Genomic DNA, 17,461 nt, shown 5'->3' with positions numbered 1-17,461 from the left:
TGACCTGTTCCTCAGGCCAAACCCAAAGTCACTGGGACCATGGAGCTCTCCCTCAGACAGAAACCTCAGTGGTATGTGGGCTGCTGCTGATTCCTCTCATCTTGGTCTGAGAATCTGCCTTCTGGTGGCATTCTAGCAACTACTGTGTGATTGCCCAATCTTTCCTCCTCCATAGACTTTTTATTCTCTATAGACTTTCACTGAAAATTTCTCTTCAAATGTCTCCTGACCAGGCAGTTTTTTTTTTTAAAGATTTATTTTTATTATTTTTTTTTCATTTGGAAAGGCGGATATACAGAGAGGAGAGACAGAGAGGAAGATCTTCTGTCCGATGATTCACTCCCCAAGTGAGCCGCAACGGGCCGATACTATGCCGATCCGAAGCCAGGAGCCTCTTCTGGGTCTCCCACGTGGGTGCAGGGTCCCAAAGCTTTGGGCCGTCCTCGACTGCTTTCCCAGGCCACAGGCAGGGAGCTGGAAGGGAAGCGGGGCTGCTGGGATTAGAACCGGCACCCATATGGGATCCCGGGCGTGCAAGGTGAGGACTTAACCACTTGTGCCACCGCACCGGGCCCGACCAGGCAGTTTTTTTCTCATATCTTCCTGTGGTCACAATAAGCCCATCTGGTCCCTATTCAGTCATCATGAATATGAGCTGTTTGTATTAATAATCCATCACTATGCAGGTAGATGGGATGGTATGGAGTATATGGTAAACACAGGGACTCTTGCTAGGTAGCTTCTTTAATTTGTCTGGTATAATAATAAGAATATGAACTATAAAAGATTTGTAACTGGGAAGGAAGGTATGACTGTTCTTGATTTGTGGAAAATAATTAACATGATGTAGATGCTTACAAAGGGAAAAAACTGAGAAGAGGGAGACGTATAGAAATGAAGCCTTTGTTCTTATATTAAGTGACTGAATGGTTGGAGGCAGTAAACAAGGAGTTTGAAATTTAAGAATGGATAAACTTCTGTGGCAAAAGGAATGAGCTTCTCTTTTGACTATTTAGTTATGAAATCCTTTTATAACTATTCCATGGAAATGCTTAGAAGGTTAAGTCTTTCTGACTTGCTTATATACAGGGGAGTCACCAACAGGGATCCAACTGGAAACATCAGCCAGAAACCTTTCAAGGGAATCTAAGTGTGCACAGGATAAAATGAAAATAAAATTGATATAAGCCAAGGCACCGCTAATAAAGGATATATACTGAATAAAAGGTAAAAAAGAAAAGTTTAGATCAGTGGGAAACAAAGTAGAGATGAGTGTCATTCTATCCCACACAAGAAATAGTACCATGGAGAAAAACAATTTTCTAATTGAGTCAAGAGAATCTTCTATTCATTCTATTACCAAACTCAAGTACTTATTACCTAAACATTGACTATGAACTTCAATAGCACAGAATTATGAACAGTCTACAATTACAGCAGAATAATGTTCTTAACTTAAACATTTTATCATTTAAATGTTTTAGTCTCACACTGGTAACCCAGCACCTAGTATATGATAAAGGTAAAGTATCATTATTGCCAGAAGCCAGGAGCTTCCTCCAGGTCTCCCTCATGGGTACAGGGTCCCAAGGCTTCGGATCAGCTGAGCTCTGGCGATTGTGGCCAGTTGGGAGAGTGAACCAGTGGATGGAACATCTATCTGCAATTCCTCGTCTTTGTAAATCTGTCTTTCCAATAAACAAATAAATAAATCTTTAAAAATAAATAAAAATTAGGGCCCAGCAGCATGGCCTGGTGGCTAAAGTTCTCACCTTGAACGCACCAGGATTCCATATGGGCACTGGTTCTAATCTCCGCAGCTCCGCTTCCCATTCAGCTTCCTGCTTGTGGCCTGGGAAATCAGTTGAGGATGGCCCAAAGCTTTGGGACCCTGCACCCACATGGGAGACCAGGAAGAAGCTCCTGGCTTCCGGCTCCTGGCTCCGGATCTGCACGGCACAGGCCATTGCGACTCACTTGGGGTGTGAATCATCAGATGAAGGTCTTCCTCTCTGTCTCTCCTCCTCTCTGTTTATCTGACTTTGTAATAAAAATAAGTAAATCTTTAAAAAATAAATAAATAAAAATCAGAGCCTGGCACAGTGGCCTAGTGGCTAAAGCCGTTACCTTGTGTGCACCTGGCTCCCATATGGGCGCCTGTTCTAATCCCAGCAGCACCGCTTCCCTTCCAGCTCCCTGCTGTGGCCTGGGAAAGCAGTCAAGGACGGCCAAAAACCCTTGGGACTCTGCACCCACATAGAAGACCCAGAAGAGGTCCTGGCTCCTGGTTTTGGATCAGTTCAGTTCTGGCCCTTGCGGTCACTTAGGGAGTGAATCACCAGACAGAAGATCTTCCTCTCTGTCTCTCCTCCTCTCTCTCTCATTTATATATAATATATATATATGAGATATAGTATGTTATTTATATCTCTCATATATATCATATATGACTTCACAACATAAATAAATAAATCTTTAAAATAAGTAAACACACAAATAAATAAATGGAAACTAAAAAGGTGGCCTGGTGCGGTAGCCTCATGACTAAATCCTCACTCTGCACATTTCGGGATCTCATATGGGTTCTAATTCTGATCCATCTATTTCCCTGTTTGTGGCCTGGGAAATCAGTCAAGGATGGTCCAAAGCCTTGGGACTCTGCACCTGTATGGGAGACCCAGAAGAGTTTCCTGGCTCCTGGCTTTGAATCGGTGCCACTCCAGCCGTTGTGGTCACTTGGGGAGTGAATGAAATCGATGCAAGATTTTCCTCTCTGTCTCTCCTCCTCTCTGTATATCTGGCTTTTCAATAAAAATAAAAGTAAAGATAAAAATAAATCTTTAAAAAATTTTAAAAAGAGGAAGATACAAATCAAATCTCATGAGAGCAACTGAGAACCCAACTCCCCCCCCTCACAAGAGACAACAAAATAACAGTGTTCCTAGATAAGGATCAATACTTTATACACCTTGTCTATCACTGCCCTACAAGGAGCAAAACTCAACTGCTTCCCAACACATCTGTTGTTAATCATATAGCATCTCCACTCAGACACCAATATTTATATCCATTCTTCTAGTCACAGGTTACTGCCATCAGCAATGATGATTACTTTCCCTTCCTGTGAATCTGGGTGGACTGTGGACTTACAGAAAGCATGGCAGGGACTTGGGTGACTTAGGGCGTGGCCATTAAGAGAGCTGGCAGCATTTATCCCTTCTATCTTAAAACTCAACTGCCATACTACAAGGAAGCTCACACTTTCATCCTGGCCACACAGCCACATGGAGGAAACCTAAGAGAAAAATAAAATGTAAAAAAGGACCCTGAAGAACTGAAGCAGCTAAGGTGACTGGCCATCAGCTACAAATCACAGGTACAAATAAGGCTGTCTCCGATGATCCAGCCCTGATCAGTAGCCAATTAAATACACCCAAGTAAATGAGACCCGCTGTTGCACAATGGCCACTGAGGCAAACTGGGGTATGGAAAGATACAATAAATCACTGTTAATTCTATGTGTTTTGGGTAGTTTCTTACACTGTAATAGATAACTGAAATGCATGACTTCACCGCTCTCCCCTTAGCATCCTATTTTTTTCTTTTTGATATTCTTCTCAGAAATTTCACCCTGCTTCTTGTAAAGATAATTCCGAAACCATTTTCTAGAATGAATAGTTGTAGTTGGAAAATCATGGCTTGTGTATTTTTCCTAGGATTATGGTGCCAGAGAAATGACATAATAAACATTTTATCTCTAAAATGTTTCTAATCAAATTCACACTATCAGAAATATTCAGATACACAGAAGTTTATTCTTAAAATTCAGCTGATGTTTTAGTAGTATTACAAAAGTAAATATAGTCTATCCTATCAGCTTCTCCAAATGAACACTAAATAAGCTCTAACCCAACCCACCGTATAAGCAACATGCATAAATCTTATTTTTTTTTCTAATTCTAGTTTCTTCTTGTAGAATTCAGCATTTCAATGCAAGATGCTCTGAGACTACTGAGAATGGACACATTAATCAAATAACGTCTCTGGCAACGTCAGGTTTACTCAGTAGCAATTTCAAATACATGACCCAACAAGGCAAACCTCCCTGTAATGCCTCCCAGCAAACATGGAATGGGATCTTGAGTGATCCTTGCCATGACACAACCCTTGCTTCCTTCTTCAGCTCAGAATTTCAATCTGGTGTCCTCCCAAAGATACTGTCAATGGTATGACCCCATCCTGAAATTGTCTAGTTGACCACTGTAGCAAACCACCCTTTGTACATGAGGACTACTCACACAGTGGGTGAGTTAGACAACCCTATACTCTCCAGGATTACTTCAGCATGGATTACAGTCACCCATGCTATATCATGTATCCCAGCTGCAAGTGCCCACCGTGACACTTGCTCATCACAAAGCTGAAAGCAGACATAACCAGGTTCTTCCTAGGAGATAAACAGAATTTTGTTTTTGAACAGCTAAGATATTCAGTCTCTGTGCTCACATGCTTTACATTTAACAACCCTATCCCTTTTTAAATCAGCTCTAATTCTAAAGTTCTCCAACTTTCAGCAATAGGATATGCTAAATATGACTTCACAAAGTCTATCATACATTTTGCTTCTTAGGATCATATTGTAAAAGATTACAGTTTTCTTATAAGTGTCACTTTTAGCCATTTATGCCAAATGAGATAAATTCAAATATCTGCAGCAGAGCAAAGCACTACATATCCATTTTCAAAACTACCCTGGTCAATTTAGGTACACAGAACTTCCAGAGATGATGCCCAGATATAACTGAGTCTTGAATTCTTCCTATTTTTAGGATATGTTTATCTGAAAGGCAGAATGACAGAAAGGGAGAGAGAGAAAAAGGAGGGAGGGAGAGAGAGGAGAATCTACTAGCTCATTCCTCAAATGCCTGTAACAGTTGGGGGTACATGAAGCTGAAGCCAGAAACCAGGAATTCTATCTAAATCTCCTGATTTTCAGGATCCCAAGTGCTTGGACCGGCATCTGATGCCTCCCAGTCACATCAGAAGGGAGCTGGGTCTTGAATCCAGACATGCTGATGCTCCAACAAGCAACTTAACCTGCTGCTCCATGCCTGCTCTTAACAACTGTATTTGAATCCCCACTCTACATCTGTCTTGTCCATATGACCGTCTGCATATTCCCTAGCAGTTTTAAAATCTACATTACCATTCATCTCCCATTTATTACTCTAGTACTTCCTCTTTTTAACAGAAGCATCCCCTATTCGGAAAGCTAACAATCTTACTTACTCCTCGACACGCCATGGTCTCTCCACACTAATTTCTAACAATCTATCTCCAAAAACATTCCTGCAATCCGCTGGTTTCCTCTCCGACCTCGCTGACTTGCCATTTCTTTTAATTTTGGTCTCCCTCTCTGTAGCGTTGCCTTTTGTCGCAGCTATTCTAGTCATAGAAAGCAGGATAAACCATGTTAAGATGTGAAAATAATCCTCAGTGGCAGCATAGTACAATAAGAATAAGAATTTGACAGCCTGATCCTATCACTTTAGGAATACTACCCTCTCCGCACCTCATTCTCCTTAGAAGTCCAATAGGAACACAAGCAATATCTGTATCATCTGGGTTTTATGACGATGAAAGGAGTGAGCAATCATAAATCTTCCAATCAGAGCCTGGAACACAGAAACTGCCATGTGCACTTTCATTAAGTAAACGGATACCGATTTTCTGCTTTAAAACTTTTTCTAGAAAAAAGTGCTTATTCAGGAAAAGTTATTCTCCACAACCTGGCACTTGGCACACCCGTGTAACCCTGGTTCACTCACTTTATCTCACGGCAGAGCTTCTGCCATGTGGTTTAACCCCCACTTTATCTCACTCCAGAGCTCCTGACACAGAACTACGGTCAGATCCTGAATCCTGCTTAGCATTCGATCCCTCCACACCCCTGTCACTGGAATGGCCTTCTCTCCAGAACTCAGCAGCAGTTCCCACCAATCCAAGCATCAAGCGGTTAGACATCTTCCATGGGAAGCCCTTCTAGATTCACTCAAGGCGAACTACTCACTTCCTTTTTGGGTGTTGTTCTTCAACACAGTAGTTATCTCTTCTACTTTTTTTGCCACCTGCCCTACCAAAAGGTTTTTGACAAGACTACCAGGTATATTTTTTGAGGTTAAGGACTATGCCTGTATTCTTATGTCTTTCACGCACACCATAACATATGCTATGGACAGAGAACACAGTAAGTGTTTGCATGTAATTATCTCTATGTTTTACCTCTCAACAGTACTACAAAAGACAGAGACAGCTTACTGCTTGAACACATCAAATCTTGAAAACACTGCATCATTTTATTTTGATGCATATAAAAGACAACAACGTTGTCCCTACTTTCCTAGGAAGAAAACTAAGACTTTCAGAATTGAATGGTTTCCCAAGGCTCCAATTATTACTTAAATCCACTACTTAAATTCCAAATCCTGGTGGTGGTTGTTGTTTTTCACAATCACAAATCCCTCCCTCAAAAATGACCATTTTATATTAAATTCTGCAAAATTAGTGATAGTACCTTGTACAATCCCTTCAAGATGTACCTTCACTTCAATGTTTTAAATGAATATATACCTTGAATAAAGAAAAGCAAACAGCTCTCCTGTTCCAATAATCAAGAACAGCATTATTTCAGGTCAAAAAAAAAATTATGACTTACAAATATGTCTTGCAAACTTCTGGATAGGTGTATTTTTAAAAATATTTTGCATTCCTACAGAGCTGTGGACAAAATCCTTTGGTGCTATTCCAGGGTAAGAAGTCCTTGGAGCCAGAGAAGAAAGCTTCACCCGCAGTGTCATTTCAGGAACCGCCACAGAAACAAAGCACCTGACATGGAGATTTTTTCATGAGATGTTAACAGAGAAGATCTCAGGGGGAAAAAATGGGGGGTGGGGTTCTGGTAGACACCTAGAGATTAGGCCCAGCTAGTGTCAGTGGTAATAGTCTGCTGTTTACATTGACACTAGGGATTGTTTCTCCTGACACCACAAATTAAATGAGGCGGCAAGACTCAGAGCCTGCGATTTTACCAAGAGAGCTGTGCCTTTAAAATCTAAACAAAGGGGGCTAGCCTGCCTTCTCAGGGAGTTTCAGAAACACCATAATTTGACCAGAAACACTTGTATCCAGCATGATGAAGGGCCTCACAGCAAAGCTCTAAAAGGAGTTCTCTCACCTCCAAAGCCCTTCCAAAGGCAGGTGTGTGGCAACTGCTAATTGCCACAGAGAAAACAAGCCTCCCCCATGGTAAGCGGAGGCTGTGTTGCCAAACACAGGCCTTTTGGGGTTTGGAATCCTGACAGGTTCAAACAAAGCGTTTTGTTTTTGTTTCTTTACAGACTGCAGTAGTTTAACTCTTTAAAACATGAAAAAAAATACAACACAAATGCTTTATTTTAGCCTGTTTTTGAAAATTATCCTGGGAAAAACTACCTGAAAGCAGAGTTCAATGTCATTGCTATAAATGTCCACGAATTCCCTAACAAATCACCTGGTGACATTTATCCAATCACCTCTCCACCAAAAAAGCAAAATAATGCAAACAAAATCCTCTTTGTTCTCAGACATCTACCACAAAAATAAGTGCTGGCCTCTCTTCATAAAAATCATTGGCTACAACCACAGTTGGTCAGCAACAGCTGTGAAGGCATAGTTTTCTATTGATAGCTTCACTCAAATATCACCTTGGGATTCTGAGCAATAGGTAGGCTCTAGACTACTTGTATATCCACATGTCCTCAGCACATAGTTTATAAACAGCATCCCATCTTGAAAGAAGCATTAGTTTTTGAAATCAACAGAATTTATTCATGCTTAAAGAAGGACATTTCAATTATAATAATAAGCAGATTCAGGGTTGAAGCATCCATGATTGAAGTCAGCTGAAATGTAGACCCCCTTTGGGTTTGGGAAAGGATGTTCTTGCATTTTAATTTTCTGACGGAAAGCCAGTAAGTACAGCTTAGCAAGTCTTTAAGGTTTGCACTGAAATAAGTATTTAAGCATAAGATCTGAAGTCAGTGTTATCTCTAAAATTTACTCTTAACACAAGTTAAAAATTGTGCAGCCTGTTATTTTCTTTGTTCATGAAAATAAAATATAAATGAAAGAGGCTAGTAATAAACATATAAGTATGTATTTATTTTTCAAAATTTGTATAATTGCGATTTATTTGTGGAGAAGAGACAGATAGCTAAAGACAGATCTTCCAACTGCTGGTTCTTTCTCCAATAGTTTACACGTGGTGCAATTAGGCGCCAGGAATTCAATCTATGTGGGTGGCAGGAATCCAACTACTCCAGCCATCACTGCCAGCAGAAAGCTACAGTCGAGAAGAGAGTCATATTTTGAACACAGGCACTCAGATACGGAATACAGGCATGCAAATTAGCAATGCATCCTCTAAATGCTTGCCCTTATTTATTCATTTTCTACATTAAGCCGTATAATAATTCTGTGAAAAATCCAGGGGAGGGAATATTTATCTCTATTTGCCAATGCCCATTCCAGTCTCAGAAAGCTTACATGGTTTCTACCTGATCACACAGCTGGGACATGGCAAAACTGGACAAATCTAGTCTGTTGACACTGAAATGCCCCAGACTCTCACTTTATTCAGGAAACTTGCCCCTCACCTAGAGTAATCAACTCTGAATCCAAACTGTTGTCGGTTGCCTATTTGCTGTAAACTAATTCTGGGACCGTTCCAGGGTTTGGTAACCACATGAGGAGAATCCTACAGAAAAGAGCTGCATAATAGTCATACACTGAAAGATGATTCTTGGGGTGATGACTCAATTCAAGGAAGACTCGCTCTGTTCCCCTAATATAACTTATACTCTCACTGCAGTCATCATTTTCCAGCTGAATTCAACTCTCTGCAGCACTATAGTAACTTTTTTTTAACTAGAAAACAAACCACCTGAGCTCTGTGGTGACAGCTAATAAAGAAAGTTTTGATACATGAAGTTGCACAGATTTTTTTTTTTTCAGAATGAGCCAATGCCCATGAAGGTTATTTCCTGTGAGTTACCCAGGGCCTTGGTTGCAATCCTCCTCATTAAATTGTTTCTACCACAAGCACATTATGTCTTCATTGTTAATTTGCAATGAAGACATCCTCAGAAAAATATGAAAATTCTTCTATTCATTTTAACCAGAGATCGACACATGCAGACAGATTTTTAGTCTTTTTCAACTAATAATTATTGGGAATAATTATGTCTCAGACACCACAACAGATCCTGAGGCTGCAGTCATTTTAGTAGGAGGTGGTATTCCAACTAAGTGCTTCGGTTAAGTGTGTTTTCACCTGAGTCAGTGGGATGATTGCACCGAAATTACATCATTTCATCTGTCTCAGACACAGAAAATACAAAGGATAATAATTTACTCCTGCTGGACTTCACACGTGTATAAGTTCAAATGAATGCACTAATTTCCACAGGGAATTATTAATCCAAGGGTGAAACAATTTTAGAATAACATGCACAACAATATAGTAAATAGTAATTATAGATCATTTCATGGACATCATTGCTAATAACTGCTTCTGGTTAGTCACGGGAATAGAAGTTATATTCATATAATTGTCAAAAATATTAAGGATAGAAGAGTTCCTAAGTTCATCCTTTTTGCTAAGAATGGACACATAGTCTTACTGTAAAACCATAGCCACTGAAATGAAAAATATTCAAAATCAGGGGCAAGCATTTGGCAAGCATAGACATTGCTTAGTATGCTCAAATCCCATAACAGGGTGTTGGGTTTAAACTCCAGCTATGCTTTCAATTTCAGCTTACATACCCCAGGAAGCAGCAGGTGATGGTTCAAGGTAAGTCCATACCATGCATATGAAGTTTGTACACCAGGATTCTGCCTTTCACTCACTCGCTTGCTCTCTTGCTTTTTGCTCTTCTCTCTCCTCTCCTCCTCCCTCCATTTCAAACAAATACACACTTTTCAAGTAAGTATTCAAAATTAAATTCTGACATCCACTTTAGCTTCATTAATATTACATACTCTTGTTTTAAGTGATTAGCTTAATTTATGGATATATTCTATAAAACCTAACAGGTTGGTTAGAATAAATTAGTCAAATCCAGATCTACAAATATTTACTTTGTGTATTATGAAAATTAACTCTCTAAACAGAAGAATCTGAAGCAGGGAATGAAATCCCAAAGGTGATGGGGCAGGAATGCAGGTAGAGATGAGCCCAGGCAGCCAATATGAGTCTGAATTCAGGGCATTCTTGTCTAGAAGTCTTGGATAAGTCTCCGATCCCTTTCATTCCCATCTCACCACGTGTAAAATTAAGTCAATAATACCTGCTTATTTGCAAGTTTCCCTAGCTCTATATTTGTGTGTGAATGCATGTTGCATTTCTAAAGAGATTTATCCAGATGGATTACCTCCAGGGAAGCTTTATCATCTGAGTTCTCAATTACTTAAACAGATTCATGTATGTGGTGTTGGATATCCCCAGGATGGAAATAAGGAAACCACTTTGCCACGTGACTTACCCAAGTCCCTTACCGAATAGGTTACAGAGTTGCCCTTGCAACACACATCATTAACATTGTACTTGTCAAGTATAACCAAATGCACACAATTTTAACCTCTACTACTGAAACAAAAGGTTCAGAATGCACCTGATACTGGCTTCATTCTTATACAACTCTGTTCCTTTTTTTTTTCCCTCCAAATACTAGCCACAACCCACTACAATCACATTTTTTCCATCAACAGTGAATCACAGCATAGTTCCTCTGCATGCTAGAGTGAAAGGCCAGGCATGTGGAGTCCTTTATAGCCCAAAGGAATATTAGGTTATAAATAGCTGTAATTTATCCTGACATTTACAAAGTTGATATCCCACTGAAGAAATTATTAGGTTGGAGAGCACTGAGAATAATAGATGGTTAAGCATTATGACTTTCTTTCATATGCAATCTGTAATCTCTATAGAGATTTGTCTAACTTTAATGTCAGCTAAATATTTATATTAGTTTTATTTGGCTTAGAAATTATATTTAATATGAAATATTTCCTATTGACAGATGTGAATTCCCACTGTTAAAAATAATGACATAAATGACGACAACCTTATTTATTGCAAATGGATATGATAAATATAGACCACCAACCAACACTGAAGTCTTTTGCCTGCCATAGATTCAATTTTTGCAGAAGCATTGTGAAGCTTACGGAGTAAAAAGTAATGAAAACATTAACTTGATTCTCTCCTTCAAATCTGTTTTCTACTTTGTGGGCCTGAAATCCAGATGCTTTGCTAACTGCCTAGAAACTCTCCCATCTCCTATTCAAACTTCTGCTGGCACTGCAAAAGTTAAACATTACAGCCTCACGCAATTTCCCCAAATCTTTTGCCTTGGCCACCATATTACACACCCTAAATCAGCTCCGTCATATGATCACTTCATTGCTGTAGGTATTAGAAGTATGGTTACTCGAGTCAACATTGTGGCATGGGTGAGTCAAGATACACCTACAAGGCAAACATCCCATATGAGCATCAAATGGAGACGTGGATGATATACTTCCAATCCAGCTCCCCATTAATGATGCTAGCAAAGCAGCAGCAGGTGTCCTAAGTGCTTGGATCACTGCACCCACATGGGAAACTCAGAAAGAGCTCTTTGTTCCTCTGACTTCAGTCTGGTCTAGCACCAGCTGTTGCAGCCATTTGGGGAGTGAATCAGCAGAAGGAATATATCTGCCTCTATTTCTCTGTCTCTCTCTAGTAAGTAATATTTAAAATAAGTAAAAATAAATATTTTTCTCAAAAAGCAATAGGCATGATTATTGATTTACATGCAACTTTGATTAAAAATGATTGCCTAGATAGATTATAAAACTCACTACCAATGCCCAGTGCTTTCAATAGTTCCTGGAACACATAAAATATTTAGCTGATTATTTTGTGAAAATAAATGTCTCTTTTCTTGGGAAAATTTCATATACTTTTCGTTGCCAAGCTTCATATTCTCCCAAGCTCTACATTTGGGCATTTTATTATTAGCCAGCCTTATATACCAAGGCGCTAATATATTTTTTAAAGATATATATTTTTTTATTGGTAAGTCAGATTTACAGGAAGGAGACAGAAAGATCTTCCATCTGCTGGTTCACACCCCAAGTGGCAGCAACAGTTGGACTGAGCTGATCTGAAGCCAGGATTCAGGAACTTCTTCCTGTCTCCTACACAGGTGCAGGGTCCCAAAGCCTTGGGCCATCTTCGACTGCTTTCCTAGGTCAGAAGCAGGGAGCTGGATGGGAAGTAGGGTAGCCAGGATACAAACCAGTGCCCATATTGGATCCCAGCATGTACAAAGCAAAGGCTTTTAGCAACTAGGCTACTGGACTGGACCCGGTGCTATATTTTATAAGAATCAAAAATCAATTACAATTGTACAAGTAATTTAAGTGGATGCTTCCAGAAAATATCTAAGATAAAGGTAAGGATAATTATGTATAAAATTATATGCAACAGTGTTACCAAAAACAATATAAAAACAACTTTTACACTCAACAGTAAAGAAATGGTAAAGCAAGGTAATTCCGTTTAGCAGAATGTCTATTCTTGCATATTGAACTGAATAAATTTGACTGCTGTTATAAAAAGAAACCTATTTGTGTTAAATAGGGCTCTAAGAACATCACAGAATTCTCTACCATCTTTTAATGTAAAAACTACATGATTATCTAGAGAAGATGAATTGGAAAGAAAGGTGAAAACAGAAGCAAGTTGATGTTGCATAGTTCAATTATTTTATTGTAATATTTGTATCAAGCTAATCATTTAAAATGCACATGAAAAATTCAGTGGATGACTGAAGAATATGATAATCCAACTTCAGATCTGCATCTTGACAATGCTATATCCTGATACCTGTACATCATCTTTTTCAGCATAAAGAATGAATAAATTATGCCTTTGAATGAAGACTATCAGTACCAATACATTCCTAGCCTTGTTTCTAGAAATTCTATGATTTACAACTCATCAGTGGTATGCCTGGCTGCCATCTAACTTCAACTCTGTTTAACTAAGCAAGGGGAGAGTTTGTCAGCATGCTTCCAGCCACATGAGTATACCAGAGACAGACGCAATGACCGAGAACACAGACAAGCTCAGACTCAATCTGTGTAGAAATCAGCACCCAAGCAACTACAAGAATCCATTGTATCAGTATCTCTCCCTGCTCAGGGAGTTAAATCATTTCCCAACCAGCAGGACTCTACTTGAAGAGCACCGATTTCACAGAGGCATGGATTGTCTCCTATGACAACAAGCAGACTCTTCTGATATTCAAATCAGCATCTAATCCCTGAGCAATTTCATTTCATTTTTATAGCAACTCTATAGATTGGGCAGGATTATTTACCCCTACTCTTTAATAAAAGGAACTGAGATACCACAAGCATTGTATCAATTACCAAAGTCACACAGCTAATATGTGAATCAGGAACTAAATCAAACCTACACATTTAAACATAATATTGTAATACTACATATATGTGAGCTTTACGAAACATTATTTTTTAAAAGTACCTGATAGAAAACACTTGGATGGTGCATTGTGAAATTTCTATGACTTGCAAAGCCTCCTGAACCTGCACATACAATTAACAACACACATGAGAAATGAAAATCGCATGTTCGTGTGTTCCTCTGAGTCTTAAAGGTACATATCCTGGGAGCTTAGTCGGAAAATACTAAAAACCACGCCAACACAGTTCACAATACTGCTGTACAGTAGCAGACAGGTTCCATAGCCTGGGCGATACTGCCTCTGATGAGTGGCGGTTGCAGGATGAAGCCTGGGCAGACAGCTGATCTCCAAGCCCTGAGAGACTCACCAGTCACCAGTCAATGGGAGCACATGGTCTCCCCAAACCATACACATTGTGTAAGAATCAGCTACAAGGACTGGGACAGTCCCTGTGCTCAACAGCCGATGTGGTAGCCATAACTCAGACAAAAGTATCAAGGTCCTGGACTGACACCCCTTTGAAGAATTTACAAGCTGTGGAAGGTGAAAGGCTGAAATACTATTTTCACCTCTTACTTAACCAAAAAGTCTGTTTGCAAGCTGTTAATAAGTATGACTTGTGACAAGAAGGTGAGAAAGAAAAAAAAAAAAGAATATGAGTAGCAAAATAAACAGTTTGCTGGCAGGTGATGAAAGACAACTGGGCCTGAAACCAAACACCTGCTCTCCTCCCTGGAGCTGCAGCTTAGCCTATGAGAGCAGCACACAGGACCTCAATATTCCACTGATTAGAATCTGCTGCTTCGACAATTGGGTGGCTTTCATAAAAAAAAAAAAATTTTTTTTAAATAAAAAAAAAAACAGACAAGAAACAAAAGAACGAACAAAAAGCCAGTATTGAAAGTGAACAAAAGTCCCCATTAGAATTTAAGAGTCAACCAAATTTGGAGCAAATAAAATCCTGATAGGAGACTGCTGGTGAAAGGAGAATTTACTCTAATAGTCTACCCAAGGCTTTCTCCCAAAGTCTCCCTTCTCCTTCTGGATTCTCTCGATCCAACTCTCACCATCACATCCAAGGTACCCCTCACCAGAGGTGTGTCACACTCCCTAAAACATGTCAACTCAGCTTGATATTTACATTAAGCACTTTTTCATTCTTTATCCTATCTCTGCTAAGGCAAACAATTGTGTTTTACATTACTTAAAATGCAGCGGAACAAATAAGGAAATAGCAAAGTCATAAAATCATTTTAGAAATAAGGCTTTTCAAACAAAAAAATCAGTGAAAGTAACCAACTACTTTATCACTCCAACTTTTTGAGTTCTAAGTCTATAAATGGTTTTGTTTTTTAAAATACTTGGTGTATTTACTTCCTGACCTTCAAGAGAAAAGAACGGAATGATCAAAATGTATGTGTGTGGGTGTATGTGGGGGTGGGGGACAGTGTCTGTTTTTTGTGTGTGGTTTGAACTCCCTGGAAGGGTACAGGAGATGGGGAAGCACCCCAACCTGTATGCCATGCAAGTTTCTGTCCAGGGCCTGTTTATCAATCAGTTCTGTACACCTCTGACTACAGAAATCTTTCCCAGGAGAACCATGGGGTGCTCATTTGCCTGGCTCTCCACCACTTTGAAGCTTGTATTCACACACACGACTATCCCAGACCACTTGTTTCCTAGGAAGCAGGATACTCACTGTTAGAAGTTGTTCCTGGAGCCAGTAAGAGAAGCCGACTTTCTTTCCTTCCTCCATTTTCTTTCTTTTGGGAGCTTCGTGTCTTCTTGCTTTCTTCAGGCTTCCAGATTTAAAAGTGGAGACAGTTGGCAGAAAGGCGAGTCACGCCACAGGTTTCAGCTGCAGCTCATTTCAGACTGCTGGGAGGTTCGACCAGCTGAAATCACTTCTCTCATTTAGGACCTGAGCTTACAAGTCACTCCACTGCAGGTTATCAACCTATATCACAAGTTACGCTGTAAGGAGGAGAAAGAAAAGAGCTTTACACACTGTTTTCATACGACGTGTACACACACACTGAAGCTTCTCCAGGGGGCCGTTGCTGTAGCTTACTGACTAAAGACACCGCTGTGGTGCCAAGTTGAGTCCCAGCTACTCCACTTCTGATCCAACGCCCTACTCACAACCTTGGAAACTAGCAGAGGATAGATCAAACACTTGCTGCCGCCCACATGGGAGACCTGCATAGAATTGTAGCCCCTGCCTTCAGCCCTGCACGGTCCAGCCATTCAAGTAATGTTGAAGTAATTGAACGGCGTTTCTAGCTACTAGACTGTGCGGGAATCTCTACAGCCCACCTCTTCTATTATTGATAGGCCTCAGTTTCCCTTGGACATTGCAAGTCCTGGTCTCTCCCAGTTGCTCCCTGTTCTCTCCCCAGTGCTACTTTTGCCCATTTTAACATTGCAGGGCAGCCTATTCTTCAAGGTCAAGTGCTAAAGGGAATTTCACCACAGATATAAGTCACAAACAGAATTCTTACAATGCAGGAGGCCCTTCTCAAATAGTTGGGCTATTCAAAGCTGACCTCAGGGCCTTGCCACCAAACCTTGACCCTTGACCAAGGCTATAGGGCCAGCTTCCCCTGCGCTGCTTTCCAAGCTGAAGTGTAGCTCAGTGACTCAAACTGTACTCTTGTCTCCCCACACCAGAGCAATCTATGTCAAATTTGCCAAATTTTTCCTTGAAGTGCATATTTTACATTTGTAATCATTTTTTTTTAAAGATTTATTTATTTATTTGATAGTCAAAGTTACAGAGAGAGAGAGAGACAGAGAGAGAAAGGAATCATCTACCTGTTGGTTTACTCTCTAAATGGCCTTTACAGAAAGAGCTGGGCTAGTCTGAAGAAAGGAGTCAGGAACCAGAAGCTTCTTCCAGGTCTCCCAAAGTGAGGATGTGGGCCAAGCATTGGACCATCCTTTCCTGTTTGCCCAGGCCCCTCAGTAGGTAGCTGGTTCTGAAGTGGAGTACCCGGAAACAAAGTAGTGCCCATATAGGATGCTGGCACCTAAGGCAATAGCATTACCTGCTATGCCACAGTGCCAGCCCCTGATCTTAAATAGAATCTCTAAAAATCTATTTAAATAACATGAGCAAGGTAGGACTACATTAGAACTTTGGGGTGGAAAGAGGAGTTTGAAAAAAAAAGTTTAAATCAAGTATGTATTTCTTCTCAGAAGTACAGATGGAGAAACTGAGATAAAGAAATGTTCATTTATCAATATTTTTCATAAATGAGGGAACTCCAGAAAGTTCATACAAACTGTAATTAAAAGACATTCATTTTGGTGCAACATTTTTCTAAAAAAAATTCATGCCCCTGAGATGGTCTTCAAAAGGTTTATGGGAATGCATATTATAAAAGATGCATAGCTGAAAAGAAATTGTGAAAAGCATGGGTATATATTCTTAATGAATTATTTTTTTCTACAAGAATCAGGAGAGAGCTGATGATGACATTTACTCTGAAGCAGAACTTGGGCACTAAGAAAGAGGAGTCCTGGCAGCCTGACTCAAGAATAGTTCACTTTTAATACACTTTTAGTATCAGTACTTTAATCATGTATATGAGTGTTATGTGTATATATACATATTTGCAGTATATATTGTATATATGCAACATATACAAATGCATTTATTAAACTTATGATTAATATTTGTGCTAATGATAAAATCATACCTAATATTTAACCATTTTGCTGAAACACTCTAAAATCAGCATGCATTATTCATATCATACCACTCAACCAATGCTAAAAATATCCTAAGCATTTTAAAAAGTAAATTTCTGAATACATTAAATAAAGCAAACTATTTATATAAACATGTGGTGCTAGTCTGACCATATTTTTATAAACCCTGA

This window comes from Ochotona curzoniae, unplaced genomic scaffold (assembly GCF_017591425.1).
Source record: "Ochotona curzoniae isolate NIBS_2020 unplaced genomic scaffold, NIBS_Ocur_1.0 scaffold_4701, whole genome shotgun sequence".
NCBI lineage: Eukaryota > Metazoa > Chordata > Mammalia > Lagomorpha > Ochotonidae > Ochotona > Ochotona curzoniae.
The sequence above is the reverse complement of the archived record's forward strand: the minus strand, read 5'-3'. Positions refer to the sequence as shown.